Below are 15,242 nucleotides of genomic sequence, written 5' to 3'. Positions count from 1 at the left end.
TTTCAACATACTCCTGTAGCTCAATGATCTTTTTTCTTATTCATATTCTGATTTCTATTGCTGTCATTTCAGCCATCTCAGCTCAGTTCAAAACCCTTGCTGGAGAGGTGATGCAGTCATTTGGAGGAAAGAAGGCACTCCAGCATTTTGAGTTTTCAGAGTTATCTTGCTGATTCTTTTTCATCTTTGAGAGCTTATATACCTTCAATCTTGGAGGTTGTTGACCTTCAAATGGGTTTTATTTCTTTTATCCTGTTTGGTGACCTTGAGGGTTTGATTGTAGTAGAAGGTGGATTCAGCCAACTGGCTTTCTTTCTGAGAGACTTTAGGTGGCCATTCCTTAGCTCCCAACTCCTGGACTGTGTGCTCTAAGTCTGGGGGACTTGTATTGGGCCTTGAGTTTGTTCTTTGGATCTGGATCCTTGAGGTTTGGAATTCATTGCACTGAGGGAGCTGAGGTGCAGCAGCTATGGTAGAGTGCTAGTGGGTGCCAGAGTGCCTGCCTCCCTGCAGGCATGTACCACAGTGGTGGAGGCAATGCAGCTGGGTTGGCAGGGGCCCATGCTGGAGACTGCATGTGGTTGTGCTGTAGGTGGTGTTGGCTTCGGGGTGAGGTGCTGGCAAGTTCAGGTCTGGGTGCTTTCTCTGTACCCCACAAGCAGGAGTGATTGCTCAGGGTGGAGGAGGATCTGCTGTTCTCTGTGCAATGTTATTACAAGGAAGGTGGTGAGCCTTGCTGGCTCTGTGCCCACCAAGGCTTTGTCTGCAATGGCAGGGCAGTAAGGGAAGGGCGGGCAGACTGAACTCCTGTGCCTGGGTGGGGCAAGGAAAGCAAACCTGCCTATACAGACAGGTGCCAGCAAAGCAATGTAGGGAGTTACCACGGTCACAGGGGAGACTGCAGTACGGGGAGGGAGCAGGTTGGCTGATGTACCACCATAGGGGCCGCCTCTCTGGAGTTCTCCACTGGTCATGGTCAACCAGCACAGAAGCTATTGTTCAGGCCCCAAGGGTACCCAAGACTGCCCTGCAAGCAGCCATGGCCAGGCTGGGGTCTCAGGAGAGGACAGCAGACCAAAGGGTGTTTAGATTTGACCAGCCCCATCTGATGGGCAAGACCACCCTGCAGAGATCAGGTCCAACAGTTCCCCGAGGGCTAAAGTCTCAGTGGGAGCAACTTGGGCCTAAGAAGATGGCTGTCCCTGGACATGCTCTGCTGCAGATGTTCTCACACCAAACCCTCTGATTTCCACATCAGCTGGCTTCTGCCCCTACCACTTCTCTAAGCTTTCTTAATTTTTCAAATTCTCTAAGCAGGTCTCTCTGCCAACTCATGTGTCAGTGGTAGTCAAGGGGTCTCCTCATGCTGGGGTTCCAGAGGCCTGTGGCAAGAGTGGGTTGCTCCTTACCAATTCAACTCACCCATTCCCCTAGTGCTGTTATGGTCCAAAAATGAGTTCTGGTGCACAGTAGCCTTGTGCAGAGTTTCCAGCTTTCTCCCCCTTCAGCCTAGCTTCTGGGTCTTCCCTCTGTCCATTCTCAATACCGTCCCTCTGAAGATCTGTTAAAAGCACGCCAACTTTCTCAGGCCCTGTGTGGGAGCTGTTCCACGTGGCTGTGTCCTCCCCCTTTGAAAGTGTTTCTTAAAGTCCCTGAAGCATTGGTATTCAGTATATTTTAGTTTATTCTAAAAGTAGGGAGACTTTATTTTTCATTTTAGTATTTTTAAAATGCTAATAAACTTTGCCAAAAGGCTTAACATGCTGGATGAGAGAAGGTTATACACTTTGGGAATTTTACTTGATAACTGCACTTACTGCTTTCCACAGTTCTGACTGCATATGCTTGAATGATTTTAAGTAGTAAATCCATTTTTACCTTCAAAGGCCATTTATTGTCTGGTAGGACAATGAAATAGATTCAAATGCAGGTGTATATCTAGTTTAGGCAAAATATTTTGCTTTATCAAAAAGTAACAATCTTCAATAAACTTCTGTAAGAGGTCTTTCGATTTCAAATTCTTGAAATTTTTTCATTGTACAAATAGTTGCAAATGAATTCTTTGGTGCTATTTGCAAGATTCTGTGGAAATGTCTGTAGTCAACATTTTGGTGTAGTGGAAATAACATGAGAAAGGAATCTGAGACAATTGTCTTCTTGCAAATTCAGCATCGTATCTTTCCTTTCATCTGTAAAATTAGGGGTTGCATTACCAATTATTTAAGCTTTCTTAATTTTTCAAATTCTGTGATCTCATGACTCCATTTCTTTCTATCCATCTATCATCTATCATCATCATCATCTATCTTTCTATCTAATGGCTATCATACATTTCTTCACATAGATCAGGAACTTAATAAGAGGTGTTTTTTGTTGTTGTTATTTGTTTTTTTGTTTTTGGATGGAGTTTCACTCTTTTCCTCCAGGCTGGAGTGCAATGGCGTGATCTCAGCTCACTGCAACCTCTCCCCCTGGGTTCACGTGATTCTCCTGGTTCAGCCTTCTGAGTAGCTGGGATTACAGGCAGGAACCACCACGCCTGGCTAATTTTTTGTGTTTTTAGTAGAGATGGCGTTTCACCTTGTTGGCCAGGCTGGTCTTGAACTACTGACCTCAAGTGACCCACCTGCCTTGGCCTCCCAAAGGGCTAGGATTACATGTGTGAGCAACCGCACCAAGCCTAAGAGGTAGTTTTTACATCCCTTATCAGTCAACAGTGTGTTCACATATACTGCTGTGGACCTGAAGTAAACCCTGTTAAAAAGGCCACATAATTCCCTTAATATGCTTGTTTTGTGGGCTAAATTTCTTCATTCTATATCCAATAAAAGAAAAAGTTATCTATCTCATTATTGTAGAAAAACCTATGATATGATAGCATAACCAAAACCAACCTTTCCTGGGAGAGGTAGGGCTGATAATTTCTGAGCATTTATTATATTCCAAGCTCTTTTTAAAAAACACTTTACATACATCATTATATCTAAAACCCAAAGTAATATTCTAGGCAAATACCATTTAATATATAAGGAACCTGATACCTGGAGAACATACAGAACTCTCCCCATGGTCACACAGTTAAATAGCAAAACTAGAACGTAAGCCGATATCCACCTGTGTCCAAAGCCTGAGCCCTTATGCAATATGTTGCACTGCTTTATAAGAGGAGTCTGCTAAGGAATGTCTCCCCAAATGCCTCTCTTGTTTATAATCATACATTTATAGTTATTCATAGGTGGTCTTTTTACAAGTAGAAGTAAAAATATCTGTTTTAGGTTTCAGGACTTCCAGTTAGCCAAGGTCAGAGAATAAAAACAGAGAGACAGGAAGCTTTATGACAATTTTTCAAAAGGCACCAGAAATTGGAACAGCTATACTAAAATGAAAAATTGGAGCAAAGGAGGATGAGGGGGAACAAGACAACAAAGATGTGATTGAGAAAGTATGTATATTGAATTATTAGTATGGGGCAGAAAAAAGATGTTTTCACTAATGATGACTGATAGTTGGCAAAGATTTTTGAAACAAGATAACCCATTCTCCACAAGTCAAGTGACAGGACCAAGTCCAAATTTTAACAAAAATGTTGTTATGATAGAGTGCGCTAGTATGAACGTCACAGGCATAGTTCTGTCTATTGATGTTTCCTGTGACAAAAGCAAGATATTACTGAAGTTGCACGTTCATCACTTTCTAAACCAGATGTCAGAGATCTTAAAACACCCCAAAAGGAAAAGTCCCATCTTTTATATTGTGAAAGAGATAAAACACACAGCAGGAAACGTAATTCTCTTGAGGATTCTTCCCAAAGGATTTGACAGAGCATAGCATTTCTTATTTGGCTTTAAATAAATATCTGTCACAGAAATTTTAGCTTTTAGGTTCAATTTAAACCATAATTCCTCATGTTAAATACATGTAAGGACAAAAAAGATTGGAATACAGTGCACTGCCATGAACCTGAAGCTTGACGGCAGAGCAGATTTCAAACAGCAGTCTGCAAGTAAGCCAACGACACTTCTGTGATACAACTCAATAAGGTGTAAGGTGGTGAAGGTTGGGCCGTGGCCATGAACTTGGTTCACGTGAACTGCATTTGGGAAGTCATAAACTATTCATTTAACTCCATTCATCTTCTTTGGTTCTCAACATTGGATTTTTATTTTCTGACCCCATGGACAGATATCCAGGTTTCTTATCATCATATCTGGAGAGATTAGTACTTTCTATTTCCTTACTTATACACAATTGAGACTTGACCGTAATTTTGTTTTAAACATCTTGGTTTAGCCATACCCTCTTTTTCCTATATGTTACCTTGTCACTTGAAATTTTATTAATTATTTAATATTGGTAGAAAAGAAATGAGATGTATACTAGTTATCTCTTTCTTGTGTAATACATTACCCCAAAACTTAGTGGCTTGAAGCAACAAACATTTATTTTTCTCACAGACTATAACCACCTGGGGTGGTTTAGCTGAATGGTTCTATCTCAGGGTCACTGACAAGGCTGTAATCGAGGTACTGGCCAGGTCTGGAGTCATCTCAAGCTCAGTTGCAGGGGAATCTGCTTCCAAGCCCTCTCATTTTACTGTTGGTAGGTTGCAAATCCACACAACATGGCAACCACTTTCTTCAGAGCAAGCAATACAATAGAGCAAAATAAAATAGGGTTTAAGGGTGAAAAGGTTAAATTAAACATTTACTATCAAACCAAAATGACACATTTTTGTTATATAATATAATTTTAAATCTCATGCCCATTGTCTGTGGTCATAGGTCAGGAGTGTCAGAATTATAAACTTTTTTGAGTCGTGTGAAAAATTAGTCATTGTAAAGTACCCTCAGGTAAAAGAGTAAAATAATGATAGTTGTAAAATATATAGAAATTTGACAATAAAACATAATAAACAGGATATAACATAATGAATTATATTAGAAATGAACAACATAACAGTGTAACCATGACATAGCTGTGACCTTAAACACATTTTTTTAAAATGAAAGCCAGTAGAAATATGTGACCTGAGCATTTAAGATAGAAAGTCAGAAAAAAAGGTCAAACTTGTGGAAAAACAGAATAATAATATTTATAAAAGAAATTAGTAAAATAGAACTAAGCAATGAATATTTGCTGGTTATATTAAATAAATACAACAGCCATTTTTCTAAATGAAAGGAAAAACTGATAACCCAAACTGCTAGCAAATATAATAATGATTTATGCAGAATGATATTTATTGTGAAAGAGGGATACAGTAGGGTAAGTCATGATATGTCTAAATAAAGAATACTCTGTAGTGTGTGTAAATAATGCTTTGAAAAAAATCCTTTCTTATAAAAACAGTAAATACTATATGCTAATTTAAAAATTTTGATAAAGTGCATAGATTTGATTATTTTGACTATCGCAGGTGGTATTTGATTATTTCCCTAACTTGCTGTAATTACCCCATCAAATAATATTATTATAGTTAAATAATAGTTGTCTTCTTATAGTATAAATTTTTAAAAAAAATGTTTAACTTTACATTTCTGCTTCCTATAATGTCAGATTAGGTAACTTGGTCCAACTATTCCCTAGAAGTCAATTGAAAATCTTGTCGATATATAAAAAATTTTGCTTGAAAGTAATAGGGAGATAGCATAATAGTGAGGAATTATCAGTCTGGGATGTGTGGAAAGATTGAAAATCAGAGGAATTTGAGTTATATTTCACCTGGGAGTAAGTAAAAAAATCTATGAGGGAGCTGAAAGAATAAAAGGATGGATGGCTCATTTGATAGCCTCAAGGCTAGAGTAAAAACCTCTGGGTACAAGGCCCACCAGTAAAAGTCCTGATGCATCTTCCTTACACTGAGATGGAACTCTAAAAAGCCTCACTAGAGAGTAACTGTGATACAGAAGAAGATGGCTTCTGCAGGGACTGCAGTTCAGCTTTGTGGGCATCTCAGCTTTGAGTAATCCCAGATGGCTAGGTACTCCGAATATAAAAATTTAAATACTTTCGGGAAAAACAAAATGTTTCTATTACTCAAACTATCTACAAAGTTTTGAAAATACTAGCACACATGGCATAAGTATGGAAACAATAAACATTACAGACTACTAGAGGATGGAGGGAGAGGGGCTGGGTTACAAAAAATACCCATTGAGTACTATACTTAGTACCAGGATGACAGGATCTATACTCCAAATCTCAGCATCAGGCAATATTCCCATGTAACAAATATGTACATGTACCCCTGTATCTAAAATTAAGGCTGACATTTTAAAAAGGAAAATACAATATTTAAAACATGAAATCAAAATGCTAGTTATATAAGTGGTAAAAATAACATGACTGGAAAGTAATATCAATAATGATAATAACAGAAACAGACCCACTGGGGGAAGTTGTCAATTCCAGGTTTTCAAATAAGTATGCTCACTAAATTAAGAAGTTAAGGGCAGGAATAAAATAATTTAAGCTTGAAACTGGGAAGAACCACATTGAAATTCTGTAATTGAGAAACCTAAACACCAAAGTGAAAAACTCAAATAGTGGAATTAACGGCAGACAAGAGAGAATTTGTGAACTAGATTACAGATTAGAAATAAATTTCGAATACCAAAACAAATTATATATAAGTCTAGAAAATATAAAGAGAAAAAAAGAGAGACAGTATATAGGTCTGCTTATATGTAATCTAATCCCAAAATAAAAAGGAAGAGAGGATAGGACAGAAATGATATTAGAGAACGTAATGGTAAATAATTTGTTTTTAATTGAGGAAAAGCATCAAGCTTAGAAGCCTACAAATCCTACAAATCCCAAGTAGAAACATTTAAAAGAAAGTCACATGCAGGCTTATGATCATAGCAGTATTGAAGCTAAATTTGAAGAAAAAATATTAATATAGATTATATGAATAAATTATTTTCAGGGAACAACAATTAGAATGAAAGCCAAATTTTCAACAGAAATAATAAAGACAGGAAGGAAAATAAATGGTATTGTCAAAATGGGGAAATGAAATAATTGCAAACCTGTAACTATAATTTATTGAAAATATTCTTGAAGAGTGAGAGTAAAATAAAGACACTTTCTGACAAACAAAATCAGAAAATTTTTCAGTGTACCATCACTGAAGAAAATGCTAATAATTTTTTTTCAGGCAGAAGAAAATAAGCTAAGATAGAGCTCAGAGATATAGAAAGAAGTGTAGTGAATCAAGAAAAGTACATAGAAAAGTAAAGGTGAACTAATATTGAAAGTATAAAACAATAAGAAAGATGTATTGTGGAGCTGAATTAATATTGAAAGCATAACACAATAAGAATGATGTAATGTGGAGTTTAAAACATCAAGATAATTAAAATGTACGACTTAGCAGCATATGCTTTTGGAAGTGGATAACTGGAGTTAAATGATTCTCAGGCCCTTCCTTCGAGAGGAAGGGAAACAAAGAAATTAATGAGAATTTGGCCTTCTGGCTTGGAAGAGTGGGTGCCTAAAAGGCCAATTTCTTCTACAAATAACAGCTATAAAATTTGAAAAACAAATCTGCAACAATAGAATCTAACAGAGGACTCTAGGGGTTGAACAGTGGTGGTAGATTTGGGATTGGAGTAGAAACTTGTAGCAAGTGACTGGCATAAAATGAGTTCCCTGGATTTTGTGACTTTTCTCTGACAGTGGCCATAGGCATTGCCTTGAAAGCAAAAACAAATGCAAATCTGTGATAGAGAACCCAGTCCTTCTGGCCATCAAGGGAGATCAAACAGCCAAGGCTACCAGAGAATAAAGGAAGGTACTCAGAAAGCTGAGGCACAGAGAAGGTGAACCCCAAGTCTCCTGGTTTAACTCAGCCTGTCACTGGCTGACTCTTGAACCTGTTGTTTATGACACAAACTGAAAATTGCGTACATCTAAAAATTTAAGAATTGATCTGATATCTGAGCCACCACCTACCACAGGCATGAGAATTGACAATATGATTCTAAGTGAATTGCCTGCTGAAAGAAAACAATACTCCTTAAAACAATATAATACAATAGAGTCTATACAACATAACATTCACAACTTCCAGGAGACAATCTAAAATTACTCATATGTGTGTGTGAGAAAAATGTGGCTTTATTGCAAAGAAAAAGGCAAACAACAGATGACAAATTAGAGATAACCCAGATGTTAAAATTACATAAAGCATAGTGGAGAGTGTGTGGATAAATGAACTTACTATTTTGCAAGGTTTCTAAATGTTAATACTCTAAGTAGACTGAGAAAAATAGGGTGCACATAGTAATCCCTAGAGCAACCGCTTAAAAAGAAAAAATGCAAATAGACATAGTTAAAAAGCTAAATTCTAAAACACTACAAATAAAAGAAGACAAGAATGGGGAAAGAGGGAGAAATGTTATACACAGTGAACAAATAATAAAATGGTAGACCTAAATTTAACCTAATCAATAATGCCATTAAATATTGATTAAAAACACTCTGATTAAAAGGCAGAGATTATTAGAAATAAAGGAAGATGAAACTATACTCTATCACAAAGAGAAGCACATTAATATAAAGAAACAAGTTAAAAGTAATTGATAGAAAAAGATATATCATGCAATAAGAAAATGTGAGTATAAGAAGACTAGTGAAACTATATTAATATCAGATAAAATAGACTTGAAGACAAAGTATTATTAACATAAGCATTAATAATATAAAGAACATTATTTTATAATGTTAATAGGCTAATCGATTTGGAACATATGATAATCATGAATATGTATACACCTAATAACAAACCTTAAAACATATAAAGCAAAAACAGGATTAAAGGAAGAAATAAATAATTGGACAATCATTTTAAAATCTCTCCCTTAGAAACTAATATACATATATATATATCTATATATATATAGCTGTTGTTTGTTTGTTTTGTCAGTAGAACCGTGGAGAATTGCCAAGATTGCTGACTAGATGTGGCCAGGAGAAATATCTCCCACTGAGAGACTGGGACATTGGAAAGACTATAACACACCTCTGAGCAGATCTTCTGATGGAAGGCATTAAGAGTGGATGCAGAGAGGATGCAGATGCTGGGCTGAAGAGAGAGGAAGCTGGGAACCCTGCATAGTGTGGGTGAGCCTCAGGACTTGTACCTGGCCCTCAGAGACTCCTGGGGGAAGGGTGAGTTTACAGGTGAGGAGTGGCCCGCTCTCACCATGGACCCATTCTGGTAGGTCCCTCAACCTCTATGGGCATCTGAGATGGTAGGAAAAGCTGCTCAGAGAGGTCATATGGGCAGGACTCCAGCCTATGCAGAGCCCAGAGTGGTGGGAGAACAGCTGCAGTGAAGCACATCCAGGGACGTCCATCCTCCAAGGCTCACTGTGCTTCTCCAGGATACTTTAGCCTCAATATGACTGTTAGAGCTAGACAAAGCAGGGCAGTCCTGCTTGTGGGATGCAGCCTGATGCCTGATCTGATGCTCTGTTACCTGCTGGCCTCTCTTGGGGAGCCAGTCTGGTCGTGCTTGCTTGAAGTGCAGCCTTGGATACCCAACAGGGGTGCTTCTAGGAACCCTCATCATAGCTCCTTCAATGGCAGACTTAGCTCCTTCAATGGCAGACTGTGCCTGATTATCAGAGAACTCCAGCAGACCAGGCCCCACTTACATGAACCAGCCCACGCACAGCTTCACCCCATCACAGCCCTCCCGTAATGCTTTACTGACATGCATTTGCTCATGGCCATCCTCCATCGCTGTGCTTGTATGAGTCCACCTTGTTGCTTCCCCCTGCCATTAACATGCAGGTTCACTCCTGTGCCAGCACTAATGTGTGCACAGATGCTGGCAACACTGTTCTCCCCCCAACCCCTGCCACCACCGCCACCAATGCTGCCAGTGTGAATGCACACATGGACACCAGCAACTCCATCTCTGCTAGTGTACTGCCCTTGCTGTGCTGTCATCACTGGCATAAACATGTGCAGGAACACCACCTCCCTGCTCCCACAGTTGCCCTGCTCAAGCCAACATGTGTGCACCTTGCCACATTGCTGTGGCTGCTGGTATGCATGAGCCAGCATGGATCCCACTGCCACTACTCCAGTGACATGCTTTGACCAGCCCCCCTCCCCATCAGATTGTGGTGGCCAGTGGACAAGGACACCTCAGTCTCTCCAGTGCAGCAGCTTCCTAACCTTGAGGGGCCAGAGAACAAGGCTGGGGGCCCAGTACCAGCCTCCCAGAGTTAAAACATGCAGCCCAGCAGTGTAGAGCTGAGCCTTGGCTTTCTAAAATCTTCCAGAAATGAAGCCAGTTGACTGAACCCATCATATGCCACAATCTAACTCCCAGGGCATCAAAGAAGATAAAAGCCAAAATCCCCATCCAAAGGACAGTAATATCAAAGATGAGAAAGAACCAGTGCAAAAAACTCTGGCAATTCAAAAAGCCAGAGTGTCTTTTTACCTCCAAACGATCACTCCATTTCCTCAGTGGTGGTTCTTAACTAGGCTGAAAAGACAGAAATGACAGATATAGACTTCAGAATATGGATAGGAAAGATGATCAAGATTTGGGAGAAGATTGAAACCCAATCCTAGGAAACTAAGGAATACAATAATGCAATACAGGAGCTGAAAGATGAAATGGCCATTTTAAGAAAGAACCAAACTGATGTGATAGAGTGACAGAGCTGAAAAACTCACTTTGAGAATTTCACAATACAATTGCAAGTATTAACAGCAGAGTAGACCATGCTGACGAAGGACTCTCAGATCTTGAAGACCAGTTCTCCAAAGTTAACTTGGTCAGACAAAAATAAAGAAAAAAGGATGTAAAAAGAATAAACAAAACCTCCAAGAAACATGAGATTATGTAAAGAGATCAAATTTCTGATGCATTGGCATCCTTGAAAATGAGGGAGAGAAAGCACGCAACTTGGAAAACATATTTCAAGATATTGTCAATGAAAAATTCCCCAACCTCGCTAGAGAGTCCAATATTCAAATCCAGGAAATGAAGAGAACGCCTGCAAGATATTATACAAGATGATCATTCCCAAGACACAGAGTCACCTGATTCTCTGAGGTTGAAATGAAAGAAAAAATGTTAAAGGCAGCTAAAGAGAAGGGACAGGTTGCTTACAAAGGCAACCCCATCAAGCTAACAGCAAACCTTTCAGCAGAAATCCTACAAGCCAGAAAAGACTGGGGGCTTAGATTCAGTATTTTTAAAGAAAATAAAATCCAAATAAGAATTTCATATTCAGCCAAACTAAGCTTCATAAGCAAAGGAGAAATAAGATCCTTTTCAGATAAGCAAATACTGAAAGAATTACCATCAGATATGCCTTACATGAGGTTGTGAAGGGAGTACAAAACATGGAAAGGAAAGATCATTATCAGCAACCACAAAAACACACTTAAGTACATAGACCATTGATACTATAAAGCAACTACACATCAAGTCTGTATAATACCAGCTAAAAACATGATGACAGGATTAAATCTGCACTATCAATATTAACCTTAAATGGCAATGGGCTAAATGCATCAATTAAAAGGCACAACATCGCAAGCTGGATAAAGAAGCAAAATTCATTTGTGTGCTGTCTTCAAGAGATCCATCTCACATGAAACAACATGGATAGGCTCAAAATAAATAGATAGAGAAAATCAACCAAGCAAATGAGAAACACACAACCATAAAAAAAAATGTATTCATGTCCTTTGTGGTGACATGGTTGGTGCTGGAGGTCATAATCCTGAGCAAACTAATCAGGACAGAAAACCAAATACTGCATGTTGTCACTTATAAGTGGAAGCTAAACATTGAATACACATGGACACAAAGAAGAAAATAACAGACCCTGAGGCCTACTTGAGGGTGGAGAATGGGAGGAGAGTGAGGATTGAAAAACTATCTATTGGGCACTATGCTTATTACCTTGGTGAAAAAATAATCTGTGCAGCAAATCCCTGTAACATGCAATTTACCTATAATAAGCCTGTGCATGTACCTCTGAACCTAAAATGAAAGTTACAAAAAGAAAAAAAAAGAAACTATACAAAATATATTTGTAGGAAAAATGAGTAAAGTGAATTCAGTGTTAAACTCTTTGATGATTATTATTAAAATTATGTAAATCTATGTAATTTAAGTAGACATTTTGCCAAATGTGGTTTCAGTGAAGACTTTTAATATCATGGTATTTTTGTTTTCATCTTACGGGATCTTTTTGAGTAATAAAAATAATATTTTCAAACAACTACAAAAATATATTAGTAAACATTATAGGATCTAAACAACACTATTTGCTATCTTGATCTAGTTGGCATTTGTAGAACAAGAATCCAACAACTCCAGAATATACTTTTCCACCCTAAATACACATAGTACATTCACCAAAATAGACCAGGAACTTCAGTCAGGAATGAGATAGATGTCATGACTTGATGTTTAAGAAGAATCTATTACCACCAAAGCAATCACTTTGCAAATTGATAAAACCTATATTTACATTTTGAAATATTTCCTAATTTATTAAATTGTTGTAAGAAAAGTGAATTAAATATACTTAAAGTGCCACAGCAAGACCTGTAATCATAGCTGCCTTTTTTTTTTTAATTTTCACATACAACCTCATTGTTTAATTAGCAAAAATATCAAATTCTAAATTTGGAAAATAATATAGAATCCATTTTAGGAGCATTTTGAAATGGCACTGTGTCTGTGATCATATGGAAGCTTATGTACTTGACATCTGAGAAACACATAATTCTATTTCAAACTTTCTCCTGTTCTCAGCACTTTTAGCCTTGAATGATATGCTCTTGGCAATTTTTATTTTGTGATCACAAAACTTACTGCTTTAACTTCATGTTTCAAAGTATGATTTGGAGGGAAAATTAACCCTGTTCAAAACTAATCCTTTCCACAGTCACTGCCACTATCCCTTTAACATTTCCTGAAGGTCATTGTTGAGATTTCATTATCATGTTGCTGATTTTTCTGCCCTTTTTTTTTCTTTTTTTCCACTATCAGGGGAAGAGAACATTCTGCAAAAGGTTTGCTGGTCTCCCTGTTCCCTTACAGTCCCAAAAGAAGAAAACTGATTCCTTAAGCTTCAGAATCTCTAGGCTAGCTCCAGATTCTTATTTAGATACAAACACTCATGGCTTTCAGAGACCCAAAGAATCTTAGAAGGAAAGCACTGAGGGATTACAAAATATTTTTGAAGGCTACAGTCTCTATTTTGAAAATAAGAATGAAAAAGGTATCATCACCACCTCTGAAAACTGTACCCGCCCCCCAATCAATGTGCAGTGTTTTAGTACATCCAGTTTCTCATGGGGACAAAACCCATATGCATATTAAAACAGAGGCTCAAATTCAGTGTCAAAAGCCTTAAATGATTAGCCCAAGTATTAAGAAATGCATAAAAGAAGGCCCTGACATTTATTAGGCACAAAAAATGCTTTCCCTTACACTTATAGTTCGGCAAGATGATATTAGAAACTTTGTTTTAAATATATATTCAATAGCCTTCTTTTTAAAAAGGATAAACTAGGTCCAAAGATGTGAAGCAGCTTGCCCAAATATACACAAAAAATCAATCTGACCAGTTTTTGTTACACCCATAGTCATCAGTTGCAGACTTCTCAAATATTTTTGGACCAATTTTGTTTGGGTTTACTTTCCTAAAAATCTTCACCTTGTTGTTGATCTTTAAAAGTTTGCAGTTGTTGTTCTTATTAAAATCACTTAAACCTTAGCCTAGGGATCTGTATTCTCCCGGAGAACTATGACAACAGAGGCAGGATTTGACTTAAAGCAATTAAAGCAGGCCAGAGCTGCATCCCTTCAGTAGGTAAATGTTGATAACTTCAATGTAAGGCAGCAATGTGGACACTGCTTGTTTCAGCCACTCAGAGGCTTTCAGCTTAATCCACAGCAGTGAGCAAAAGGATTGCTCCATTTAATTGGTTCTGTAGACTGCATTATTTAAGGAATAGCAAATATTGTTTGGAGTCTGTGTGAAGGGAAACAGAAAAACAACTGCTGCAAAATGGGAATACAACAATTTCTTATCGACTTCTCTGAAATATTGAGAGATTAATGAGTCTGGGCCCATAACATAGTTATATTCCTAAGAAAAGTTGATATATATGCCAAAACCTTTTCCAGTTTAGTTTACTGCTGTTACTACTGGAAACAGCATAAGACTTAAAGCCAAAGCTCTAACCCTGAGTCCTGGTTCTGCCTATAATTACTTATGAGACTTTGGGAAAGTTATTTCACCTCTGTAGGTTTTTCTTTCTACATCTTTGAAGTGAATATTGTTATACTGACCTCACAGGGTAATTTGGAGAGTTAAATGCATAAAAACACATAATATTGCATTGTAAGCCATAAAAATGTGTACAAGTGGTTGTCTTATACTCATATATCATTAAACATTTAACATCATACCCATGCAGCAATATGCCAGTAGTTCCCAAAGTATGCTCTACAGATAACTTGTGCCATATATATTCTCTGAAAAATGAGTTTTGGATCTTTTTGGCTCCAAGGTACTCTTTGCTACAGTCCTAATGTGTTGTCCAAAATTCATGTGTTGGAAACTTAATTTCCAAAGCAACAATGTTGGAAGGTGGGGTCCTTCAGAAAGTGTTTAGGTCATGAGGATTCTTCTCTTATGAACTGATTAATGCCTTTATTAAAAGGGGTTGTGCGAGTGGCATCTCTCTCCTCTGCCCTTCTGCCATGTGAGGACACAGTGTTTATCCTCTCTTGCTTTTCCACCACCTGCCTGCCACACAAGGACTCAGCAAGAGGGCTCTCACCAGATACAGACTCTGTGGTCTTGAACTTCCCAGCCTCCAGAACTGTGAGAATTTCTATTGTTTATAAATTACCCAGTCTGTGGTGCTTTATTATAGCATCACAAATGAAAGAAGATAGTCATTGAGCCCTGCTAGATGCTCTTCTCAATTAATAATAAAATATGGCTCATAATTTTCTGTTTTAAGAGGCTCGTAATAATACAAAAGGCATTATTTAATCCTTTGTATTCGGGTTCAATTTCAACAGTATAAGTGTAGTCTTTTTCAAGACAGGTCATTCCCATCCCCCTTTATTTTTTTGCATTTTTCTCTTGAGCCTCAGCCTGTACCATGGCACCTCTTTTCAAGGTATATAGATACAGTACAAGGAATAATAATAAAGATGAAATAATTTGGTATTT

General features: G+C 37.8%; 1 long non-coding RNA gene across 1 annotated transcript in view; it reads left to right on the top strand.

The window, feature by feature from the left end:
• Positions 1 to 13,982, top strand: part of LOC117979823 (uncharacterized) — a 57,319-nt gene extending 43,337 nt beyond the window's left edge. Inside the window, exon 3 of the long non-coding RNA XR_004670844.3 lies at positions 8,930 to 13,982. This is a non-coding gene — a long non-coding RNA (uncharacterized LOC117979823). The remainder of the gene's footprint in view (positions 1 to 8,929) is intronic.
• Positions 13,983 to 15,242: the final 1,260 nt, after the last annotated feature.

Source organism: Pan paniscus, chromosome 2 (assembly GCF_029289425.2).
Source record: "Pan paniscus chromosome 2, NHGRI_mPanPan1-v2.0_pri, whole genome shotgun sequence".
Classification (NCBI taxonomy): domain Eukaryota; kingdom Metazoa; phylum Chordata; class Mammalia; order Primates; family Hominidae; genus Pan; species Pan paniscus.
The sequence above is the reverse complement of the archived record's forward strand: the minus strand, read 5'-3'. Positions and strand labels throughout refer to the sequence as shown.